Here is a 23505-nt window from a genome sequence, read left to right as displayed (position 1 = left end):
ACTGTTGACCATGCAAACGGAATGGAAAATTACTGTGAAGTGCTACAGAAGGTAAGATGTTAAGGGATGAAACATTTGCCTTATCATGTGTTCTATTACGTGTACAAAGACTCAGCAGATGCAGAGATGAAAAAGAATATATTGTGTTTCCTGATAAACTGTCAGCTCACGTGAGGAGTAGCTCATGCTAAATGTACATTGCACAAGACCTACTTTAAGATGAAATTACAGCTGAGCTTCCCTTCAAGAGTAGCCATAACAATCATGATTTCTCTGTTACTTAAGAGGAATTCTAAAATACATTGCAGTAACATTTTATGGAGAGATTATGTCTGAATGAGGAAGCTGGTTAAGAAATAGTTAAAAGGAAGAGCTTAAATAATAAAGCTTTTAGTGTATTGAAAGCCTCTGTATTAAATATTAAATATCTACCATCTATTATAAGTGGAAAAAAAGACAAATAGTATTGTTAAGCTGTGAAGAAGGGAAGTCCAAAATAGACTTTATAAAGAGTGACATTATAAAGTGGAAATTGTAACCCAGGATGAGAAAGAAGAGAACGCACAACTGCTAAGTTACCTGTAAAAATCAGAAGGCACAGAAGGAGCTCTGAAGAAATCTTCAGGCACAGCAGAGGAAGCAACATAACAGGGTCTTTAGGTCCAGTATGGGTCAGGGCATGAGAACAGTAGCAGGAGATAAATCTTAAAGACCCTTGTTGCGTCTGTGTTGATTATGGAGGAAATATGAAAATTCCCACACTAGAACTTACTTAAGATGCCTCAAGTGTTCTGTTGCAAACTGTAGAGTTAGAAAAAGCAGATTAAAATGAATAATGAATTGTCTAGATCTAATCAGGGTGTGCTCAATAGGTCTGGACTATTTCAAATGCATAATAACAGAATTTGGAAACGTAACTTTCTCTGTCTGAAGCTCCAGTCCAGGAAGTTTTATTTCTCACCATACCAAAATTAAAACTGTCACGGAATCAAAGGAGGAGATGTGTTTATGAATATGAAAAACATATACACAGGGAAGGTAAGATAATGAAGAAGAAGCAATGTAATTGTTGGATGCATTCTATAGCTTGAAGTCTGATGGTAGGAGAGTTGGTGGGCATGTGAGGACTGTGCCATACGATCCAACCACACTCATCCATGGCAGCCAGTTTCTTCAAGAAGTCACATGATCACAAAAGTAAGAAAATAATCCTCCTGGGTTAATAACTTTTTAGATAAGAAACAAAGAATAAGAAGAAAATGTCACAGTGGAGGAAAGTCCTGTGTAGAATCCTGCAGGAATCTACTTGGAGATCTTTGCTGTTTGACATTTTTAACTTTATGAAGGAGGTTAAACAGCAAAAAAACAGCTTGTACTTGTACACTATTCAGAAGGTTAACATCCCAAATCTGTGAAAATGAACTGTTGTGGGAAAATAACACAAAATGACAAGGGAAGTGGCACAAGTGTTAATTTTATAATACTTTGCAGCAACGCTTGCTGCGGAGAATTGTCTCGAGATCTTGAAGCTGAATATAATTCAATATATAAACAACAATGATATTCATGATCAGTCTGTAATAGTTCAAACAGCTGTAGATATTGTTTTTTTTATAAATATGGATAAACCAGGTTGTGTATGGGGAGATTGACACCTGTATTTGAACACAGTAGTCAGAACTCTGCAGCTGGGAAAAGAAATAAGTTGAGAAGAAATGCACATATACACATATAAAAGAAATACACATATAAAATTATTAATGCTGTGCAAAAATTGGGAAGGTTATGGTTAGTAATTAATTCTTATATCAGTTCTGTTGACTTCTGGTTCTTACCTAACAGTAAAATAAACACAAGGGAACATTCTTTTCATACAACACATAGTTACAGGATGGACCTCATTGCCATGGGATGTTAGATGTTATGGATTCCAAAAGTAGAAATAAATTTAGAAGCAATCAGAGAACTTGATATAATAAACATTATGTAACTATTAGTATAGTTTATATGGATGCAGCCTTTGGCCAAGGGCAGTCTTTTTCGCATGCTGTTTCTTGCTGCTTTGGGGATGTATTCCTAGGCCAGTTCCAAAACCTGGCAGTTTACAAGGTTTGTGACTCTGCTAGGTTGACTCTGCTTATTTCAACCTTTACATGTTTTAAAATCTCAAACTACTTCAACTGTAGGAGGTTTTGCAAATAGTTTAGAATTGACCTAATTTGCTTTTGGATGTGTAGGTGGACAGAACTGCAATAAAACATTTCTGAATCCTGACTTTAAAACAAGAAAATGCCTAAAATAAACAAGTGAAGGCACTGTTGTTAAATGCCTGACTTGTAAACCACTTGCAATATCTAGTATTTTTTAACAATCTTATATAAGAAAGTTTTTATTTATCAAGTATGCAAGATAAACATTCTCCTATGAAAGGATATTTTTCAAATACAAGTAAGCATCTGTCTATTAATGGTTTGCTTGCATAGAGTTGATGATTGCTTTTTAATGCAGTAATTAAATGGTACCTTGTGGAACTGTCAGATTGTATTAATTTTTTAAAGAGTACGTTTCTCTCCCTAACATTTGGTTCTGTCATTCTGGGATTTCTGTTTTGTAGCAGCAGGAAAATGGAGGTTGTAGGGTTTCACTGTTTTTGCAAACTCAGTTACCAAAACCCATTGCTTGTAAAAAAATGTTTTGATGGTTGTTGTTTACTGTAACTTGCTGGTGCTGCTGAATGTCCTCCTTGTATGCTGCAGGAGAAAGGTCTTACCATCCTGTTTTGCTGTTGCCTGCCTTTCCCTTGTAGAGCACTGAGCAGCCTGTACTTTGCCCCTTTCTCCATACATATTCCCACAGCACACTTCTGCACTGTGAGCACTGAGCCTGGTGGCATGCATGATGGGCCCCAGCTTCTTCTAACTTTTTAACTTGGGACTTTCCATTTCTTCTGATGCAAAGGGATTTGTTAAATCTTGTATTTTAGAAAGGAATTCTCAGAGGAGCGAGTTTGTGTGGATCTTTAAAGCTAGTAAATAAATGAGTGTTAGTAATAGTGATAAAAAATACAAAGCAGGAAAACTAAATGAAAGTATAAGGAACAAAGTAGTTAAACAATAATTAGAAAGTATGGGTGTTAGAGGTAGGAAATTGTGTAGAGGAGTTTTTCAGAGGTCTAAAAATCATCATCAAGTGTCCCCAGGAGCAGGAGAGATCCTAAAAAGCAAGAAACAAACCCCAAAACACAGAGACAACAACAGTTGTCAACTCTTCAGCGTTTAAGGGTTCAGAAATCCCTTATCGAGTTTTTAACCAGAAAATATTCATCGGTTGTGAATCCAAGGAGGGTAACAAAGTCCATATGTAGTTGGATTTCTCTTGGGAACGGTGAAACAAGAACTCAAAGAACATTGGTAAGAATTCTTGAAGACTCTTGCCACACCGCTGTGCAATAAGCTGGTGTAGTTTCATATTGTGTCAGCCATGTATGCGCATATGTCATCCAACTTTGGGGAACCAGGAGCTTTAGTCAAGGACAAGATGTTACTGAAATGGTGAGAACAGCATGCAGAGCAACCTCTGCATTGAGGGGGTGAATCTAGAAAAGACACAGAGTGTAAAAATAGGCTAAAGAGCATGTGACTCTTATGGGAACAAATGCTAGCATGATAAATTTAGTCATTAAAAGAATAAAGCTCAATGACCTATTACTTTCATTCCTTTTTCTTCCCCCCCCCCCTTAAGAACAAGATAACCACTGCTGGAGGTGGTGCCTGAAGTAGAAAAAATGTTTCCTTTTTGTCAAAGCTTTTGCCTGTAAAAGATTAAGTCAGGCAATTTTAGGCAACCATTTCTAACGCTTCTGCAAGCAGATCTGAAATAGTTTAGCTTTCCAGTTTCTTGTCATTCTGATATTTTCTCTTCTTGAAAACAGAAGCTCATTCTTCCAAGCCTCGTTTAACAAATCTGTCTGACAAGGTATTGAGAAAGACCCTGGGAAGAAATGGTATTCCAAAATACTGAGTGCTGCAAGTTAGCTATCTAATAATAAGGTGTCCCAAAAGTGTGCTGAAACAGGGGTATGCAGGTATGTTCAAGCCCACGGTGACTGTTCTTAAAATATGGGAGGAGAGGACCATTTAATGGCAAAACTGTAAGCTCAATTTTCCCATTGGTTCCTTCTTTTAATAATAATAGTAATAACAATAAAAAGGCAGAAAATATTTGGGGGGGGGGAGGATGTGGGTGGGGGCATGGGGAAGATGAGGCTTGAAGGATTTGGCTATTTCAGATTATCTGGTGAAAAACTTCAGTAGAGGAGAAAGAAGCAAAGACTTCAGTCAGTGTTTTAGCTACATTCTCAAATCTTAGCAAGACTGACTTCTGAAAACATTCCTGACACTATGCAGCTTTACTGCACTCAAAAGAAAAAAACTGTCATGGACAAGAAAGCTTTCGGAACAATACTGAGTTCCCTTGAATACTAAGCAGTAATTTAGCCGTAATTGGAGGCAGCTCAGTATTGTCTTGTCAGAATTTCTTGAAGGTACTGTCACCTGTACTGGCATTTTTGGGACTGGCTGATGTGTCTTCTCACAGATTGCCTGTGCCCCAAAGAAGACCATACGTCTGAGGTATTTGATATCTGTAACATCTTGATTATACCTCTGTTCTTGCAGAACTTTAAGAAAAGTGGAGTTCATAAAAGGCAGACAAAGTACTGCGTTCTGCAGCTGGAACAATAACCTTAATGTGGTGTTAATTTAGTCATTGGCCATTATCTTTTCACATTGTGCTGGAAAAGCTTTCTGTAGCACAAACATGGTGTAATGTATAAACAAGGAGCACTTAAGGCCTTCAGCATTTTTGTTAACATTTAGGCTCCTATTTTTGCTTGCATACATGATCTGTTTTTCCTACTTAACAAAATGTCCTTTTAATGTTAAGAAATCCATGCATCTCCTAAAAGTTAAGTGAATCCACATGTTAAATATATATTAATGTCTGGGTTTGGTCCACAGATGCTTTTGAGCTTTACCAGTTTTGGGTTTTTAATCTGTGCAAGTGAACAAAAGAAAAGAAAACAAAAAAGGGATGATAAAAACAGGCAACTTTTTCCAACTGGCAAGAAATAGGAAGTGGAAGAAATTAATACATGGGGAAGGAAAAAAACTCAAAGCAATGAGAGACAAGGAAAAGCTGTAAAAAAGAAAGGACAAGACAAAAGAAGACAAGAGGAAGTTGTATAACAACTGGAAATTGAAGGTTTGAAGATAAGTTAAGAATGTTAAAAGCAATTAATATGAGAAATGAATGAACACCATGCTGAATGTAAATGAGAGAAAGAAAGAGGATAGGAACGAGGCTGGAAAGAGGCCAGGATATTTCTGAAGTGTAATGGTTGCTGGAGAGGAGTTTAATAGAATCAGAGAGTATTTCCTGACAGGTTTAATAGCTGGGTCTATTGTGCAGCAATTACAGGGCTCCAACATGTGAGGAGCCGTAAACTTTGGCTCCTGTCAGCTGCTGAGCATCAGGCAGTATTCACCTGCCCTCAGAAGGACAGCTGCCCTGGGGGAACAACCTGTGATTTAACCCTCAGCGATTGGGAAAGTCAAGATAGAGAAACTCTGCTTTGAATTCCAGTTCTTATGCCCTTTTTTTTTTTTTTTTAAATAAAATATAGAGTAGGTAGCACAGAACAGTGGCTGCTGATAAACCCTTGGTATTTGGGTTGAAGATCGGTAAAAAGTGTCTCATTAAATGTTATTTATTCAGGATTTTGTAAACTACAATACAAGTAGCAACCTTTTCTCCTTTGGCTTCAGCAGCCATAGAGAGTTTCAGAATTTAAAAATGAATTTATGTATGATTTATGCCAGATTTAAAATTAGTAAACTGGTCATTGAAATGAGACTTTGCTGGACCACTGACTGTTGGTTTGCATATTGGAAACCAGTTAATGATATCTGTAAACAGAGGTTGTACTGGAAAAATGTAACTACAGGTCACATTTTATACTGAGGGACATGGTTTAGTGGCAAATAATGGTGATAGGTGGATGATTGGACTGGATGATCTTATAGGTCTTTTCCAACCTTGGCAATTCTGTGACTTTTCTTGTGATTTGTAGCTTTGATTTTAGGTTGTATTAAGTTCTTTTTGGTTGTGCATTTTAAAACAAAAAGTAAAATCCCAGAAGCTTACACAATGTTAAGACTACATGCAAGTTGAATGGCATGTATTAAAGAATGAAGTATCTTTTAGTGTGGTTTCCATTTAGATTTAAACTGAGTGACAATAATTTCCAAGCAGATTGCCATGTCACCTTCTTTTTTGCATGACCAGTAACTTCTGTACTCAGTTGTTTTTGAATACTCCTGAGATCCAACAGTGCTTTAAATCTGACTGAAGTGAGGGGCACTTACATTAATATGTTTTTAAAATACAGCCTTCGTAATGTTGTCAAGACACTTTTGAGAAGTTTTGGCAGTTGGCAGACTTAATTGTTAATGCTGTAAAGCATTAAGCTGCTACTTGCTTAGGTTTTTGCCCTTCAGTATTATTTGTGGAGAAAATGTCTCATTCATATCTCATATTTTAAATTTTGCATCTTCCTCTTGGGCCTTAGAGAAGGGGCCTTACCAAAAGAAAGCCTGTATGTTACAGTCCTGCTTGCTTTTCAGTTAATAATCCTTTAAATATTTTATTGAGTTTTAATAAATACTTGCAATAACGTGTTGCTTTTTTTTAAGGAGTGACCTTCATTTTACCATATTATCCTTTCTTCATGTTGAAAGATGCTTTATGTATAACTGCACACAGTTCTTTCAAAGATGAACTGTTCAGAGCTCTGCCAGCTCCCTCAGCTCATGTGGGTGCATCCCATTGGGGCCCATGGATCTGTGTGCATTGATTTTGGCTAGATGCTCTCTGATCAGATCCAAGGGGAAGTCTTCCATTCGCTAGATTCTCCCTATTACCTCCAGGGTCTGGGATTCTCAAGGAGCAGTATTAGCAGTAAAGACTGAAGCAAAGAAGATAGTCAGTAGCTCCACCTTCTCAGTGTCCCCTGTTACCAGGGCATCCACTTCTTTCAGCAGCAAATCCACATTTTCCCTAGTCCTCCTTTTACTATCAATATACTTAAAAAGCCTTTCTTGCTATCCATAGACAATGTGCTATTGTCACAGCTGAGATTATTTCCTTATAAATAACAGAAACATTCAAAAACTTCAAAAAAACATATTAAAAAAAAAAAAAAAAGGAGCTCCAAACACCTGATAGTCACCTATTTGTCTTTATCAGACACTGGATTATTGCATGAAGACTCTACAGTGCTACATGTTTTCCAAGCCCTGGAGCATACATTATTATTTTTTAGTGCAGTAGTATTTTTTCCTCTTAGTAAATTTGCAGATCTGAATTGGAAAGTTACTAGGTCTGTGGAAATCTCATCTTAAATCTGGAAAATTATTCTGCAGCCTGACGAGAAGAGCTGTGGCTTTGGATGTGACCAAGCAGGACACATTCTGTTTCAGAAATGGAGGTGCTGCCTGATATCTGGGGTCTTAAATTTGCTAATTGGACAGGAAGAGTTTAAAAGCCAGCAGTTCAGATGCTCACAAATGGGAACACATTAAGATACTTACAAGTGGGAACAGGTAGCAGAAATTGTAGGCAGTATTTGATGACAGTGTTTTTACAGGAGTCGTGGGCACAGCTTACAACTGCTGGGAAAGGCCGTGTGTGCCAAGGCAGCTCTTCCCCATGGCCCTCCTCTGGGTCTAGGCCAAGAAGGAGCCCCCACCCTTTTGCCATCTCCTGTCCTGAAGTTTCTCTTCTACCTCATCATGGGATTGTCATCATCATTGATCATGTCATCCATGGCAACCTGATAGATAGTGCCTGAACCATGGATGTGTTGATGACAAGATGCCAATTGCTGTACCCGAGAATTAAAAAATAAGCAAACAAATAGCAAGTTAGCCAGCTAAGGAAAATTGCAGCAAGCCTGAGAATAAAATTAACTGTTTGCCTTAGGGAGAGGATGCTGAGATGGGGTGAAGAGTATGTGATGCCTCCTCCCTTAAGTCTGGAATGTGGGTGTGCTTTCAGTACCCAGAGAAGGGCTCGGCTTCCAAGAATGGGATGGAAGAAAGGACCTTTTCCAAAAAAAGGCACTTCAGTAAACTTGATCATTTTTAGTTTGTCATGATGTTGCTGAAATGTATGTATCATTTTCTGTGCCTGTTTAGTAAAATAGTAAAATACTTTTCTTGGGTATTTTTGAGTGCTTGTTGCATATGGTCTGCAGCACCCCATGCTGTGTGTGTACAACTGTGCATACATCTCAGCAGCTTAAGGGTTTCGTGTGTTATCTCCAAAGACTGTAATTTATCAGCTGAAATAACTGAGAGTTTGTTCAGGATACCAGTGAGAGCCTATTTAAAAAAAAAAAAAAAAGACACCTGTGAAGCACTGTGAAGTGTTGATAGCACTAAAACCACTCTATGCTCGGTTTCAAATTAAAGATAACATTGAACAGAAAGCGAATCTTCCTTCTCCTGTTGTGCTGACCTTGTGTGATGGTCAGAAAATGGTCTGAGTCAGTTTGTAAGTATAGATTTGAAATTCACTGTGAAGCCAGCAAGCAAAAACCTGAGGCTTGGGTTATTTGGGCAGTGCAGTACACAGAGCTGCAAGGCTGCCTCTCACCAGAAGGTTCTCTCTGCTCATTCCAGTTCTTGTGCTTTTTGTTTTTTCAGTCCTTTTGAAATAGAAAAATCGCAGCTCTAAGGCATTTGAAGAAAAGAAAAAAAAAAAGATGCAAAACAGACCGATGAATCATGATGGAGTTGTTAGATTAAAGCTGTACAGAGTTCGTCTTATGGAAGATGCTGCTTGTTTTGTCAATTTAACTAGCCAAATCTTTTGGGGGATGAAATATTGGAGATCAAAGGATGCGTAATTCAGGTATAAAACTTTTGAAGGGTATCAGAAAAATCGGGCAAATAGTTCAAAGTATTGTGTAATGGAAGTAATGGGGTGAAATTAAGGGAAGTAAAATCTGGAGTGATTATCAGAGCATGGTTTAGTGCTTGGAGATGTTCGGCTGAAAATGTCTCTTAAGCAAGCAGGAAGCTCATCCTTTCTAATTGCTCAAACTGGTACATTCTCTATTGTTATGTTAGAGATGAGGTTTAGTTTTCTGGTGTTTGAATTAGTATGCATACTACAGAAAACAAGGGTCAGATCAAAGAGCATTTTCCTTGAGTTAAATTTCTATATCCCATATCTCTCCCAATAATTCTCTTAACCTACATATCTATTGTAAAAGCAAAAAGAAACCTAAACAAACTGAAATATAAATAAATATTAGACTACCAAGCACTTAATCTTGAGACTGATGTTTATTTGCATTATATTTTTTCTTAGGTTTAAAAACAAATAACAAAGAATGCGGAGGAAGCAGATTTAGGGTACTGATGTGAGGTCCTACAATGGGCACTTAAATGTAGATTCTCAATCTTTTTTGAAACACTGCATTTTTTTTCTCCTTCATAAATCTTGAAATTATATTTTTGGCTGATATCTCTGATGCTTTACACCTGTTTATTTCTCTTCCAAAGCTGAACCTTTAACTCAGTGAGCTACAGTGGGAAATCGTTTCCTTATTCCCATTCCCTTTTGACTACTGCCTTGGGTTATTATCTAGAAGAATGTTTTCTTTTTAATAAAATGTAGTTTCAACAGGGACTCTGTGCACAAGAACACTTCGCCCCCTCCACCTCACCGTCTTTTCATAAAAATTAATGTAGTCTTCAGAGGGAAGCTAGCCAGAATTTTGAGAAGCTGTTATTAAAATCTTGAAGAACAACGAACAATCCTGCTAATGCTGCTTTTCGTTGTTGTTTTGCCTTAATGTAATTTTTTTAAAATGATAGATGATAAAAATCTGCTCCTATGGTTCTCTAGGTTATGAAACAGCATTTGAAGGATTTTCACTATGGAGACGATTTGAAAACCAAGTACTTATTTGAAGAAGAAACGTACACACAATTATATTTTCTAGCATTTCTTTTGTCGTTATTGAAGGTTTTGTTTTTAATATATTTTTTTCCCATTTTTTTTCTGCTTTTGGCTTCATCTCTTCCTTTTGCCTATAGTGAAATCATAACGCTGTTTGATTCCTGTCTGTTGCCTTGGTAATGACTCTCATGTCACAAAGTCAGTATTAACTTCACTGCAGGACCATAAAGAAGGAAATATGTGAACTGCATGGGAGGGAGCAAAGACTTTGTTGGAACATATGGCTTGGGTTATTAGCAATTATGTGAACTGAAAAGGCTTGGCTTTACATTTAGTGTGGACGTGGTGTTGCTGCTGATAAGTCAGTTAAATGCATCTAATTCATGCTGTTCACATGTACAGCCAAGCAATGAAATGAACTCAGAGTGGCGATGCTTTCTGTAAATCATTCATAAATGCTTGCTGGAGAAGGTTCCCTAAATAGTAATGCTGTAGGGTTGAGTTTTTTGTTTGTTTTGTGGTGTTTTTTTAAAAACATGTTATTTATCATAATAGCTTCTGGAGCACACTTCTGTCTCAACAGTTTCTCTTGTAAAAATTCACTTTTTCCATAGTTTTAATGTTTAGTGGGTGTGATTTTGTTGAACTCTTATGTTTCTGTTACCTCTAGTGACGGCCATTCTTTGGTTTTTAGACGAGGAAATCAGATATCAATAAGTGACCGATTCAATTCATTTTTCCTTAAGGTATAGCGAGGGAATTGTGTTTATGTTGTACATTCTGTCATGTGTGAAAACCTAAGGGACGTGTATTACTCAAATATATTCTTAGCAATAACAAGGTGTCTACTTACACAGAAAAAAAGGAATATCACATGGAAAAGAATTCAAAGCTCATGATACAGTGCCTATTGAGAAGACACAAAATTAGACTGGAAAAGGTCACCTGATTAGATGCTGCTCTATACAGCAACACGAAAACCTCAGTGAAATATATTACCAATCCCATTCAAATGCAGAGGGAGAGATATGATGCCCTTTAAATCTGTTTATTCACCTTTACTTTAAGGGCATAGAAACCAGCTCTGTAAATTGGATTCTATGGAGTCTGTCAATAAGAGTTAAACCACATCAGGCTACTCAAAATGCTTTATACAGCAGAGGTTGAGAGACACAATATTTGTATATATAGAAAGCTTCTGCTCAGTGCAAGAGGTTACTGTAAGTGAAAATAGTCCAGAAGTGGATCGTAAAGTAGAGCCAAAAATAGGTAACATCTAAAGGCTAATCAAGGCTTGGTTATTGTGAGCAGCCTACAAAACAAAGATTGCTGTGATCAAAATTGCCCATGCAGATGATGTGGTATGGAGTACAGTCACCAAATTGAAAGAAAAATAAGAAATCACTGAAGTGACTCTTAATCCACTGGTACAGTGAGGAAGAGTGCTATGTGCAAAGCCAGTGAGGAAATGAGTGGTAACGGAGACAATGTTAATGACAGGGGCTCAGGATGGGAACAAGGATGCCAGCACAACCAGAGGGTTAGGGCACAGAAACGAAAAGAATAAGTGCTTCTTGTCTCCATGTCCAGTAGTTTCTTCAAAGATCATGGTTAGCAGAGCTGGAGGGAAATGCATTGGGGTGCAACTTGGGTCCAATCCCCTCTGGGTGACAGGGGACCTGTCTGGGACTGCTTAGCATGGCTAACAACCATGGCAGGTAAAAATACTTCAGTTGATGTTTTTCGAACTTTTTCAGAAAGCGCAAAATTGTTTTTGATATTTTATTTCCTTTCAGTAGTCACTTGTATATTGTCCTCTCCCAAGAGCGTGCCTTACACACAGTTTGGACAACAGAAAAATCTGTGAGGCTAAGTTGTCAGATGAATTTTATGAATCCTAGAGAATCCTAGAGAAGTTTTAATTATTCTCTATGTCTGTAATGGAAAAGAAGAGCACATAAATGGTGGGCTGATTTCAATGCAAAGAACTGAAGGAAATCATAGTACTATGCAGCATCAGCAGCCCTTTTCCATTTGCACAGAGGAACAGAAGAAAAGGGTTCTTACAAGAGTGAAAAGTTTGTGGTCTGTTTGATGGTGACGGCACTTTCAATTTCACATTCCAAAAATCCTAGATTTTTCAACAGCCACCTCAATTTTAATGTTCAAGAACCGAATTTACATTTTTTGTTGCAGGTTGTAATATATGCCATCTGTTTATGATGTAAATAAATGACAGGATGCAGACTGGTGTTTCTTCTAATGCATATAAGGAGACTGACTAATTCATGAGATAGGACAGCTTTGAGGAAAACACACTCATTCTGAGTCACTTTCCATTCTTTCTTTTCATACTGCTCCACATGACAGTTGAGAAATAATCATCACGTTTAAGCATTTATGATTTTAAAATTATCCAATACATCACATTTCTTTTTTCTGTCTTATTTGCTTTATTGGAGATTTGATTATGTAAAATTAGCAAGTCTTAGCTCATTGTATTTTCCGGGATATACAGTCCTACTTTAAGTGCTTGTGTCTTACAGAAAAGAACTATTTTTCATTTGGATTCTTGTCACACTGTGAAAAGTGAGCTTGAGTTCTGAACAGAGGCAGAAACAGGTTGTCCTTGCAGTAACGTGTATATAATATGATTGACTGTACTGAGATCTGGAACACAGACTCTGCAAGATACTGGTGAGATCTCCACAGGCGTCTGGATCTCACTGTTTGTTGATTTATTACATTTGTTAATTTAAACTAGCTAGAAGACAGTGTAAACAAATTCTCACGTGGTTTTATAAAATCACTGAGGTTGGAAAAGACCTTAAAGATTGTGAAGTCCAACCATCAAGCTGACCTAACGAGTCCCATCACTAAACCATGTCCCTTTGTGCTGTATTTACATGCCTCTTAAATACCTGCAGGGATGGGAACTCTACCATTTCTCTGGGCAGCCCGTTCTAATTCTTTACCTCCCTGTCTGTGAAGAAATTCTTCTTAATGTCCCATCTAGATCTCACCTGCTGCCACTTGAGACAATTTCCTGACATCCTATTGCTTGTCACCTGAGAAAAGAGTCCCTCTCTAAAATGTCTGGTCTGATTGCCTCTTCTTTGAGCATCTCCACAAAAGTTTTTGCTGTCCTCAGTAGTGTTTGGGCAACTGCAGTGTCTTTTACTGACTTGGCTGTGCGTGATGCCACCAACTGTGGAAACTCTTCAATGCGGAAATGCTTACTAACCAGATGGTTATAATAGATACAGGTTAGCAGTTTGAGTTGGTGGACTACTGACCAGTTTTGGAAATCTTAACTGCCTTAATAGTAAAATGTAAAATAGTAAAATTCTACTGGAAACAATTGATGTGGCAAGGACACTGTAGAATACCAGAGGGGGAATAAATTTTAGAGGCAAGAATGAAAAAAGAAATAGAAGAAGGACACATTAACAGAGATGGACAGTGCTTCAAAATGTACTGGAAAGAGAAATTAATTCCTTGGTTAGAAACTTAGCTCACTTGCCTTCCTCTCAGCAGAACATGAGCTGTGTTTACTTTCTTGCCTTATGAGCAGTAACCAAACAGCTCTAAGTTTGGCAATTCTTGTTTCTACATGGTCTTGTGAGAATACAATGGAGCGAATGGCTGTGTAAGAGAGAAGATGCTCCTGGAGCACCTCTGTTCTTTCTCAACTAGCCACTCTGGCACCTACGCCTGTAAGAAGTTAGGAGCACATTTTCTAATTCAGGCTAGCAATTTACTATCTTTCGTTAAATGACACGTTGTAGCTTCCTGTGATGTGTTTATAGGGTGTACCAGTATTCACACAGTGACAAGACTTCATAGTTTGGAGCATCACAACCTCAGCCGTGAGGCTTGTTTGTGCTTGTCTGTAGCTTGGAAGTTGTGGTCAGCTGCAGTAAAGCTCTGGACCTGTGCAAGCTTCAGCATGCAGGGCAGTGCCCAGGCGGCGTACGAGGCCTGCTGCTGAGCCGCTGCCACCAGCTGGGCAGCTCGGAGGCCTGTCCTTCGTCTTCTCTTCCACCATCAAAGCTGGTCTGCACCTTGACTTTTCCACGAGACAACTTTGGTTTTTGCTAACAACATAACCTTACAGCTATCCCATGCCTGCTGCGTGGTAGACCATAATGTACAGAAGCACTCGAAGTAAATTTAAGATGTGTATGTTAATGTTTTCATTGGTGTTAGCATGTCTTAGATTCTCAGCATTAGCTTATTACTTTATCTTGTATCTAAATATAGTTATGAAGAGTGCATTAGCAACTATTACTTATGCTTCTTTCTAAACTAGATGTTTTCTATAGAGTTAAAATAATTTACTTGCTTGGGGATTTATTCTGGTTTCATAAAAGACATTTTCCTTTCATAACAGCAAAATTCTTTGTCTGGAACAAATTAACTGCCATTCAAGGACTAATTCTTTTCCTTCATGGCAGAAATTCCTTTCTCCATGGTGCTGCTCCTCAGGCTGACTGCCACATTGCTGTCACAGGCACTCCCTGGGGACTGCAGATCACAATCACATCTGTTGCTCTGAGTCACAACTTCATCCTATATAGAGGGGTTTTAGTGTTCATTAGACTAATTAATGATTGAGTAAAGCAATATGACATAGCTTGCCAAAATGGGCATATCAGTTGGCTTTCTGGAAAATTCAGGCTATTGACTGTTTTCAGTGTTTAAAATTTTGCATATAGCAATTTATACAGACAAACAGGTATTTCATGTTGTCGTGAAACTTAAAAAAAATAGATTGCTGCCTGGTATAATCTTGCTTGTGCTGTACTGAGTATCTAAGCGCAGTGACACCTGTATTTGTGGAAGGGAATGGCCAGGCAACCACCACTCTATAAGGGAATTCTTTTCCTGTGTGAAATTAGGGATACTATGATAAAAGAGGAGTGAAATGGGGTGAATGGGAGCAAACCATCGTGCTTGCATTAGTATCTGCCCTTAAAAAGCAGAACACCAATATGTGGCACTGAATCTGCTGCAACTTCATTGTGGCACTGTGTTTTTCACTTGTAACAGCAGACTGCCTGTCGATTTGTTATGGATCTAAAATCTTTTCCTATGTCTGGGCAACTCTAGAGATTCTAGAAAAGGATGGAAAATTTTGGCTTAAAGATGATAAATGGTGTGTGAACTATTTCTGGGAAGAGAAAGGATGACATGGCAGTTTTGAAATAAGTCGACTTTGCTTTATTTTTGCAATTTATGGTAGAAACAAATATGCAGAGAAGACATTAGAGTAAGCATTTATCTATCACTGTCCAAGGCATATGACCCTTTAGTCTTCAAAGGCCACCATTCTTGACCATAGCTTTTTTGAGGAGAGTAGGACCTTTTCTTAGGAAACCTGATCCCATCAATAAGGTGGCATCTTTCCCAGGAGCAATAAGGAAGGCTTGATTTCTAATCCTCCTGCTGGTATTAGCCAGCAAAAGGGAATGTATCAAATAATAGTAATCTTTTGTTGCTTGACCAGCAAAGTAAACTTTTTTTTCTGTGAATTGCACAGTAATTCATGTGTTTGTGTTGTGTTCCCATGGAGGGAGGCTTCCTCCATTGCTTCCCTGCAAATAATTGTGAAGAACAATGGAGAGAGGCATGATATCTAATGGTACAGGGCACAATTGTTTGCTGTATGCACACTACCATTTGACGTACTTCGAATGTTTTGAAATTTTTGAATATGGTACCTATGTAGACAGATCTGCCAGGTAAGTATTAAGATTTTTTGCCATCTATTTATATGGGGTTTTTTTGTTCTTTTCTAATGCCCCTCCATATGAAAGTACAGTTAGCAAAAGCTAACATTCTTTTTAGCATTCATTCTTTTCAGAAGTTGTATTTGTATCATACACTTCTGCCTCTGATTTATTCCAGTCTCTTTATACCTATAATAAATGTTGACAACTCCCAGCTCAGTAGTTATTCCCATCAAATGCAGGCTGTGGCATCACTAGGATTGCTGAGTGCCAGCTCAAGATAAGGGCCTGAATGAAAAGCAGCTGGTGTAAGGTTTGTGTCTGGAGAGAACATTACCGAGTCTGTGAGGGGCAGTAACCGGTCTGAAGGAGAAGCAGCATGTCAATGTTCAGGAGATGCCCAGATCTTTAGCATTCAAAGCCAAAGCTTTTGGCTTCTCTCAGAAGTATTCCTGCTAAATTGTTGCTCAGGCAGTGAGAATTGCTGCTCACTCCTTCCCAGCCACTTGGCTCCCCTATGACTGGGTTAAAGAAGAGCACTGGGTCCAGCGGAGACCACACACGGGCTGTGTTGGTGAGCTGTGTCCCAGTGGGCAGAACAGCTGTCTAAATCACCTGAGTTGCTTGCAAATGTGCCTTTTTCTGCTTTCCCTCTGCTCCTTGAAGCAAAGGACACTGCTGTCAGGCAGACAAGCTGGGCAGTTGAACAGTTGGCTACTCGGGAAAATTGATGCTTCTTTCCTCGCTGTGCCAACCTCGTATTTCCCCAGCCCGTTTTACCCATGTAATCTGTTGAGAGCTTTTCACCTTTAATTTTCCTTTGATTTTCTTTTCCCCCACAATTCAAATTTTCTTCTGAAGCAAATTCTTAAATAATAAAATCAACAACCCTCATAAAGCCAGAACTACGTGAGCACCATGGTATTGATGTGCCAGCATCATTGCATGGCGGTGACAAGAGCTCCTTTCTCAGCATCTTCTCTCTCCCCATCTGTCAGCATCCGTTTGTTGGTTGCTTTTTTTTCCCTCTTCTTTTTGCTTTGTGTTTGCTTTGCCAGCTTTCTGGGAGAGGTCATTCAGTTGTTCAGTGTTTGTGCAGCACTTAGCATACTGTGTCCCTTCCAGTGGGGAGGCAGACGTTCCGGTAATGCGGCCGACCTTTAGGAATGACGCTATGCGGCATGTTGCTTTGAATGGGGTAATTTTGCAGGCAGTTCTCTCCTAAATAATTGGTTTTATCCCAATATAGAATCCGATGTTCTGATTTCTCTTCTTTTCCTTTCCACTAATGTGCACCGGTGGAACGCTTGCTCTTTTTTTGGTCCAGTTTTTTCCTTCTGGAAGGAAGTTCCTAATGTGCTGGCAGACGGTCACAGGCAGCTTTGATGATGGTGTAGGACACTCTTTAATAAATGAAGTTGAGATTTTAAATTCTCTGTGTGAGAAAATGTTTAGATGTTGCCCTTTCATTACAGCTCAGTGATGGTGTTTGAGCATACCATAGTTACCAGAGCTCATCTTCATTTTATAACCCCAGAGTTTGACATTGCGGTGTTTTATTTTACGATGAGTTATTTAAATTAAGAATATGTGTGACTGTCTACTAAATCTGAACTAGTAAATTCTCAAATATAGTAATATGATTTACTGGTATCTCTAGTGCACTCCCTTATGTCAAATATTATGCACTTCTTACAACACCTTGATAATCTGAGATATTTGATGCAATAACTAGGTTCTATACTGGGGATGGAGCTAAGAGAAATACATTCAAACAGGTTTCAATCTGAAATTCTTAGAATTGGCAACACTGAGGAACAGGATAGGAACTAAAAGGCCAATGTAAAATGTGTTGTGAAAGAAAGTGAAAGAAGCAAAAAGGCATTAACTTGGAAAAAATGAAAAAGAGAGAGATTGCACATCTCTCTCTAGCAAATGAATAAAAAGCCAGGAAGAATGAAGACAAAGGGAGCAATCAGTAGGGAAAAGCAGGCAGAAGCACAAGCAAGATTTTGGATGAATAGAGGAATTTTAGCATGCTGGTGTGTCGGTTAACTTCCTCTATACCGGCACGGGAAATATTCTGAACAGATAAGAATGGAGGTTCTATCTTAGTAAATGTTTCTTTATGTCAGATAATAGCAGGCCTTGGAGGAATTGTTTTACATCCTACATTTTGCCAAGTTCTAAACTTTGTTATTGTCAGCCGGTCACGATTTGACTGCCCAGTGTGACTAATCAGTTGCCATCCAGCTGCTTTTAATTTTTATAATGGTGTGGAACACTTCAAAACACAAAAGGTGGCTTATGACAAAACAACGGCATTCAGATTGTAATTGATGGGTGGTAAGCAGACAGGAAAGAAACCCAGATTTCCTACATGCAGATATTTTGAGTATGAATGAACAGAACAGAGGCAGCGCCATCCTGCTGGTCACCAAGTCATCTGCTTATGAATAGTTCTGTGTCACCTTAAAAAAAGGGGGATTAAACTGATAGTAGGTGAGTGAGAAGCTAAATTGCCTGATCCTAGTCCATTCAGTAACCTGGGGGCACTTAGATCTGAGTATTATAGGTCATATCTAAGGAAGTGACCCAACTGACATTCGTATGGGTAAAAATATGGGAACATATATATAAATTATCTCTGGTCTGGATTTCTGCCTCAAAGACAGGAAACATTGTCTGAGCATTTCTTGCAAAGATTTTTGCAGCTGCCTTAAAAGTGGAAATAGAATTACTGCTTCTCACATAAGTCAGACACCTGATCAGTGAATTCTGCTGCTGCTTTGCATTTTTGTAGGTCTCTGTCTTCTCTTTGCCTTTTGCTTTGCTCTTGCAAATGAAATCTTGAGTTCATCACTAAGAATTTGGAAGTGAATGTCCTTAGGTGAGAAGACCTTTTCTTCGTGTCAATGAAACTCTTATAGAAATTTCATTTAGGAGATGTTTTTCCTCTTGTCGGTTTCACACAGCCCTCACTTGTCTGAAGCAGAATATTTTGCAGAACAGTATGTCATCGGTCTTGCACGCTGTGAGGGCAGCTGTCTTCCATCACCTGAGCTGTCAGCTCTAGATGCAGTTTCCATTCAAGGTTGCTGTTTTTAAATGAACCTGTGGGGAGATTTGGCTTTGTATTACCCTGCAATTGCCACTTCATCAGAATACTTCAGTTCAAATTCTTGTGTGCCCTTAAGTTCTCCAGATATCTGTCATGGAAATTCTCAAATGTAAATTTTTGCTCAAGTTGACATTTTAAAGCAAAAGCCCAGTTGCAGGGTGTAAGTTAAAGTTGCCAAGAAGACTGGTTTTCAACGGAGATCTTAACAAGGCTTCTGATTAGAGAGCTTCAGCCTCACTTGGATTTTTACACAATTGTCTTATTTTAGCAGAAGGAATATTTCATTCTGATTTCCATGTAACCTGATCTAATAAGAAACAGTAAGTATTCACCAGACAACCAGTTCATTAAAACTTTCTGTGTGAGATGCGAAGAGAAGCCAAGATGAGTTTGTTTAGACACTACAGTCTACAAGCAGTACAGAGATTATCAAAATATAAAAATATTTAACAGAGAAGCCCAAAATCAAAGTTATTCTATGCATTTCTGTAGTGCATATTGACAGTTCGTATTCGTAGACTATACTGAAATAGTATAATACTTATATAAAAATGCCATAAGTGAGTTACTTTTGCCTACATGAGAAAACTCAAGGAATATAATAGCATTTGATATTTTTTAGCATAGAAACACAAAGATTGTTCTAAACAAATCTTGTGCATACTTCCATTTGCTGAATGAGCATGAGTGATGAAATTTGTGTTTAAAAACAATCTCTGTATAAAACAGAATTCATTTTATGGATAAGGTAATGGCACAGTGATCTCATTGTTCATTGTTCACATGGTAATGATAGGGCTTTTTTTTCCTCTTCTCTGATTCCATACTTTTGAATATTTGACTTCTCTATCTTTCTCCATATATTATATTTTACATACCTGGTAGTGTTGAAAGGAAAGGAAAGGGAAAGGGAAAGGGAAAGGGAAAGGGAAAGGGAAAAGGGAAAAGGGAAAAGGGAAAAGGGAAAAGGGAAAAGGGAAAAGGGAAAAGGGAAAAGGGAAAAGGGAAAAGAGAAGGAAAGGGAAGGAAAAATAATTAGCAACGCTTGGTTTGTCACTTACTGGAAGTCTTGACAGGGTGTTTTTTTTTCTTCCCCAAGCCAGTAAGTGGAATCATAGTAAATTCTGGAAACAGAAAACATTTTATTCACTAGCAGCAAGTGTTACTATTAGCATGTGAATACAGGAGAACATAGAAATGTTTCGGTAAATGATGAGAAATTGGGCAATTTTGTGATGGCTAGCCTCTAGCCTGATAAAGCTGACTTGTATTACTGTTGTGTTTAAAAGCTCATTTGTGGAGCAAGGCAGTGCTGTACTACTACTACTGTAGAAATATAGAGCAAAATTTCTTCTTTTTTTTCAAGAGATTACAATTAAAAAATAGGTTAAAATAACAGTTAAATAGAGAAGGGGCACTGCAAGATAACAAAGGAAAATTAATTAAAAGTATGAAGAGTAATTGGATTAAGTAAAATGGGATAAATAGGTTATAATGCATTGATTTGACAAAGGAAAATGAAGCTGTAGACAAATCAGACACTGTTCTGTGAGAAAATAACTGCTTTTGTTAGGCTGAGGAAAAATGGAAGTTTTCATTTATCTGCATTCCACCCAAGTATGGATCCTCGTTCACATGAAACATTTTTTAATTGAGTTTTAGTTTTTGAGTAGATGGCAATGCTCAAGAACCGTAAGATAAGTAAAGGTCTAACCAAGGTGACATGACAGAAGGTTGAGAGAGAGGTACTGTACTGGAAAGAATAATTAATCTTGCCTTTTTTCTTATTCTTGCTGTAGACCTTGGTGCCAAAGGTTTCACTTTGCTAATGACGTTGAAACAAAATTAGGATTTATTGCCACTGGCAGTAAATATAGGCTTGAAGTGAGAAGGCAGTTTCTAACCTCTGGAAGAGGATGATTTTGGAACATAATGCAAGGAAGGGCCTAACTGATTTGATGGGGTGTGTTGTGGTTTCCTGCAGTAGCAAAGGATTGATTTAAGAGTTTTGTGCCAGTTCTTTGTTTCGGATGAATCTCAAGAGAGTTAGAAATGATATTCGTATACCTTTAATGCCTGATTGGGAAAATAACTGAGCAGCCTTTGGCTATTGAGTTAACGTGTAGTGAGTTCATATTACTGAGTGATTTCAGTAGGAAGGAACACATAGAAGCCATTTGGTTCATCCTGCTGTTCCAAGTAGAGCTGCCTGCAAAGATGATTTTGTCCTGTTGAGGTTTTAAGGTGTCTAAGAATGGATATTCTTCAGTCTCTCTTGGCAATCTTAGAGCTTAAAAACAGGGATGGTAAAGAATTTTTCCCATTATTATGAGTTGAAATTTCAGCTCGTGCAATGTGTGGTAATTGCTTCTAGTCATTTTGCTCTGAGAAGAGTTTGACTTGGTAACCCTGCCTCAGTTGTGGAAGACACCGATTAGATCCCTTGTAACATATTTTTCAGGCTACACAACCCCACCTTCCTCAGCATCCATCCATGCTGGTGGATGGAGTTGTTTCTTTCGAAAAACAAGCTCGCTCTTCACCCCCTTTTCCAGAGCACTAGTGCTGTCCAGCCTCTTCCTGAACTCTAACACAGCCTTCACAGGGCCCTTCTTGTAAACGTGAGGAGAACTGATGAATACCTTTGTTGCCTTCCTCTTTTCCAAGAGAAAATTATGATCCACATATGAAGGCTTTCATGAGAGGTGTGGAAAAAATGTTTAAAAAGCTTTTGCAGAAGAGGAACAAATACAAATGAGTGAAGTGACATGTCCAAGGTTACAAAGTCAGAGAACTGGGATTAAAATTTAGATTTTTGGTCTTGGCCTTGAGCTCAAATGATGAACTCTGAGGGACAGAGAACATAAATTGCATGTAGTCACTGTCCTTGCACAAAGTAATTGGTCTGAATAGTGCGAGATGCCAGGGATTTAAAACTTGGCAGCATAATTATTTGCAACAAGAAAATGATAAAACATGAAAGTGCTCTTCACCCAGCGGCAACAAGGAAAGCAGAGTTGATATGGAACGTGTTTGTTTGAAGCAGTTAAACACAAAGGCCATGTAATGTCTGTCCTCTACTAAGAGTTTGCAGGTAACAGTGATTATTTCTGAGATAAGGTAGAACATAACTTCAGAATATCCAGCATAAAATCTTTAGCAAAATCTATTTTTTAAGGGAATTTTTAAGAGAAGCATCACTCCTATATTCAAGAAAGAGAGAAAAGAAGACCTGACGAACCGCAGGATGGTGAGCTGCCTATCTGTACGTGAGAAGAGGCTCCATCTGAAGCACTGCGTCCAGGCCTGGGCCCCTCAGCACAGGAAGGATGTGGAGCTGTTGGAGTGGGTTCAGAGGAGGGCAAAAAGAGGATCAGGGGGCTGCAGCACCTCTTCAATGAAGAAAGGGAGGGAGCTTGGTTTGTTCAGCTTGGAGAAGAGATGGCGTGGGGGAGATCTCATTGTGGCTTTACAGTACTTGAGAGGAGCTTAAAGCAGGAGGAGGAGCAACTTTTCACATGATCAGATAGTGTAAGACAGGGGAGGATGGCTTTAAAGTAAAAGAGGGGAGTTTTAGATTACGTTCAGAAGAAATTCTTTAATGAGGGGGCGGTGAGGCCCTGGCACAGCTGCCCATAGAGCTGCGGGTGCCCCATCCCTGCAGGCACTCAGGGCTGGGTTGGATGGGGCCCTGGGCAGCTGAGCTGGTGGGGGGCAGCTTGGTTGGTACAGGGATTGGGGCTGGTGGGCTTTAAGGTCCCCTCCAACCTAAATCATTCTATGATTCCATGGTTATTTATTCATTATGAGTCAGAAATTTTCACACAATTTTATCCTAAGTTTTATTTTACATATATTTGAAGTAAATTTAAATATTATATATTGTGTAGCAGAAAATGGTATAACTGATAACTTCTCTCCTATATGGCTAAGTGATATAAAAGAATCTTTTTAAAGTTGTCTGCATAAATTGAGAGCTGTATTTGGCTGCAGAATAGAAGTATAGAGTGTATCCAAAGGTTATCAGACACATTTATTGCTTAACACATGGCTCACAGATGAAAAGACAACTGTTCTGCACTGTAGAGAATCTTAGTCTTTATTGCATTTGTTTTCACAGTGCTTTATATAACTCTAATAGAGTTGATGTGGTACTTAATTGACACATTTTATGCTGAAGAAAAGTGCAATATGTTAGTTCTTTTAAATAGGTAGCACATTCAGAAATGTTGCTTCGCTTTCATTGTGCAGCCTGTGTTGAAATATACATTCCCCAAATAGCCATTCTGTGTTTTTTATAGTGCCGTTTTCCTCTTTCACAGTACATTAGAAATGAGGCCTATTTCCTGCTGCTTTAATTTCTCATTGCAACTGAAGGGTAATGCCAGCTATTCTTAGCATTTGTGAATGGCAGCTGGTGCAGAAGCCACAAACCTCACAGCAGTAGGGAAACATAGCTGCACCCACGTCACAATTAAGAAAGTGCAAGTTAAGAGCTAAACCCGTGGTAGAATGAGTAAATTCAGTTTCCTCAGGTGAAACGCGTGGGTTCTGCACACAGGAGGCAATCAAACCATGGGGTGTGTGGGGGGGACCACCAAGGTGAAGCAAGCTGTACTGCAG

The 23505-nt window shown here is 38.5% G+C and overlaps 1 protein-coding gene across 2 annotated transcripts in view; it reads left to right on the top strand.

Moving 5' to 3' along the window:
• Window positions 1–23505, top strand: part of SLC2A13 (solute carrier family 2 member 13) — a 137554-nt gene that overhangs the window by 63076 nt on the left and 50973 nt on the right. The window lies entirely within an intron of this gene.

Source organism: Tympanuchus pallidicinctus, unplaced genomic scaffold (genome assembly GCF_026119805.1).
Source record: "Tympanuchus pallidicinctus isolate F22 unplaced genomic scaffold, pur_lepc_1.0 scaffold19, whole genome shotgun sequence".
Lineage (NCBI taxonomy): Eukaryota > Metazoa > Chordata > Aves > Galliformes > Phasianidae > Tympanuchus > Tympanuchus pallidicinctus.
The sequence above is the reverse complement of the archived record's forward strand: the minus strand, read 5'-3'. Positions and strand labels throughout refer to the sequence as shown.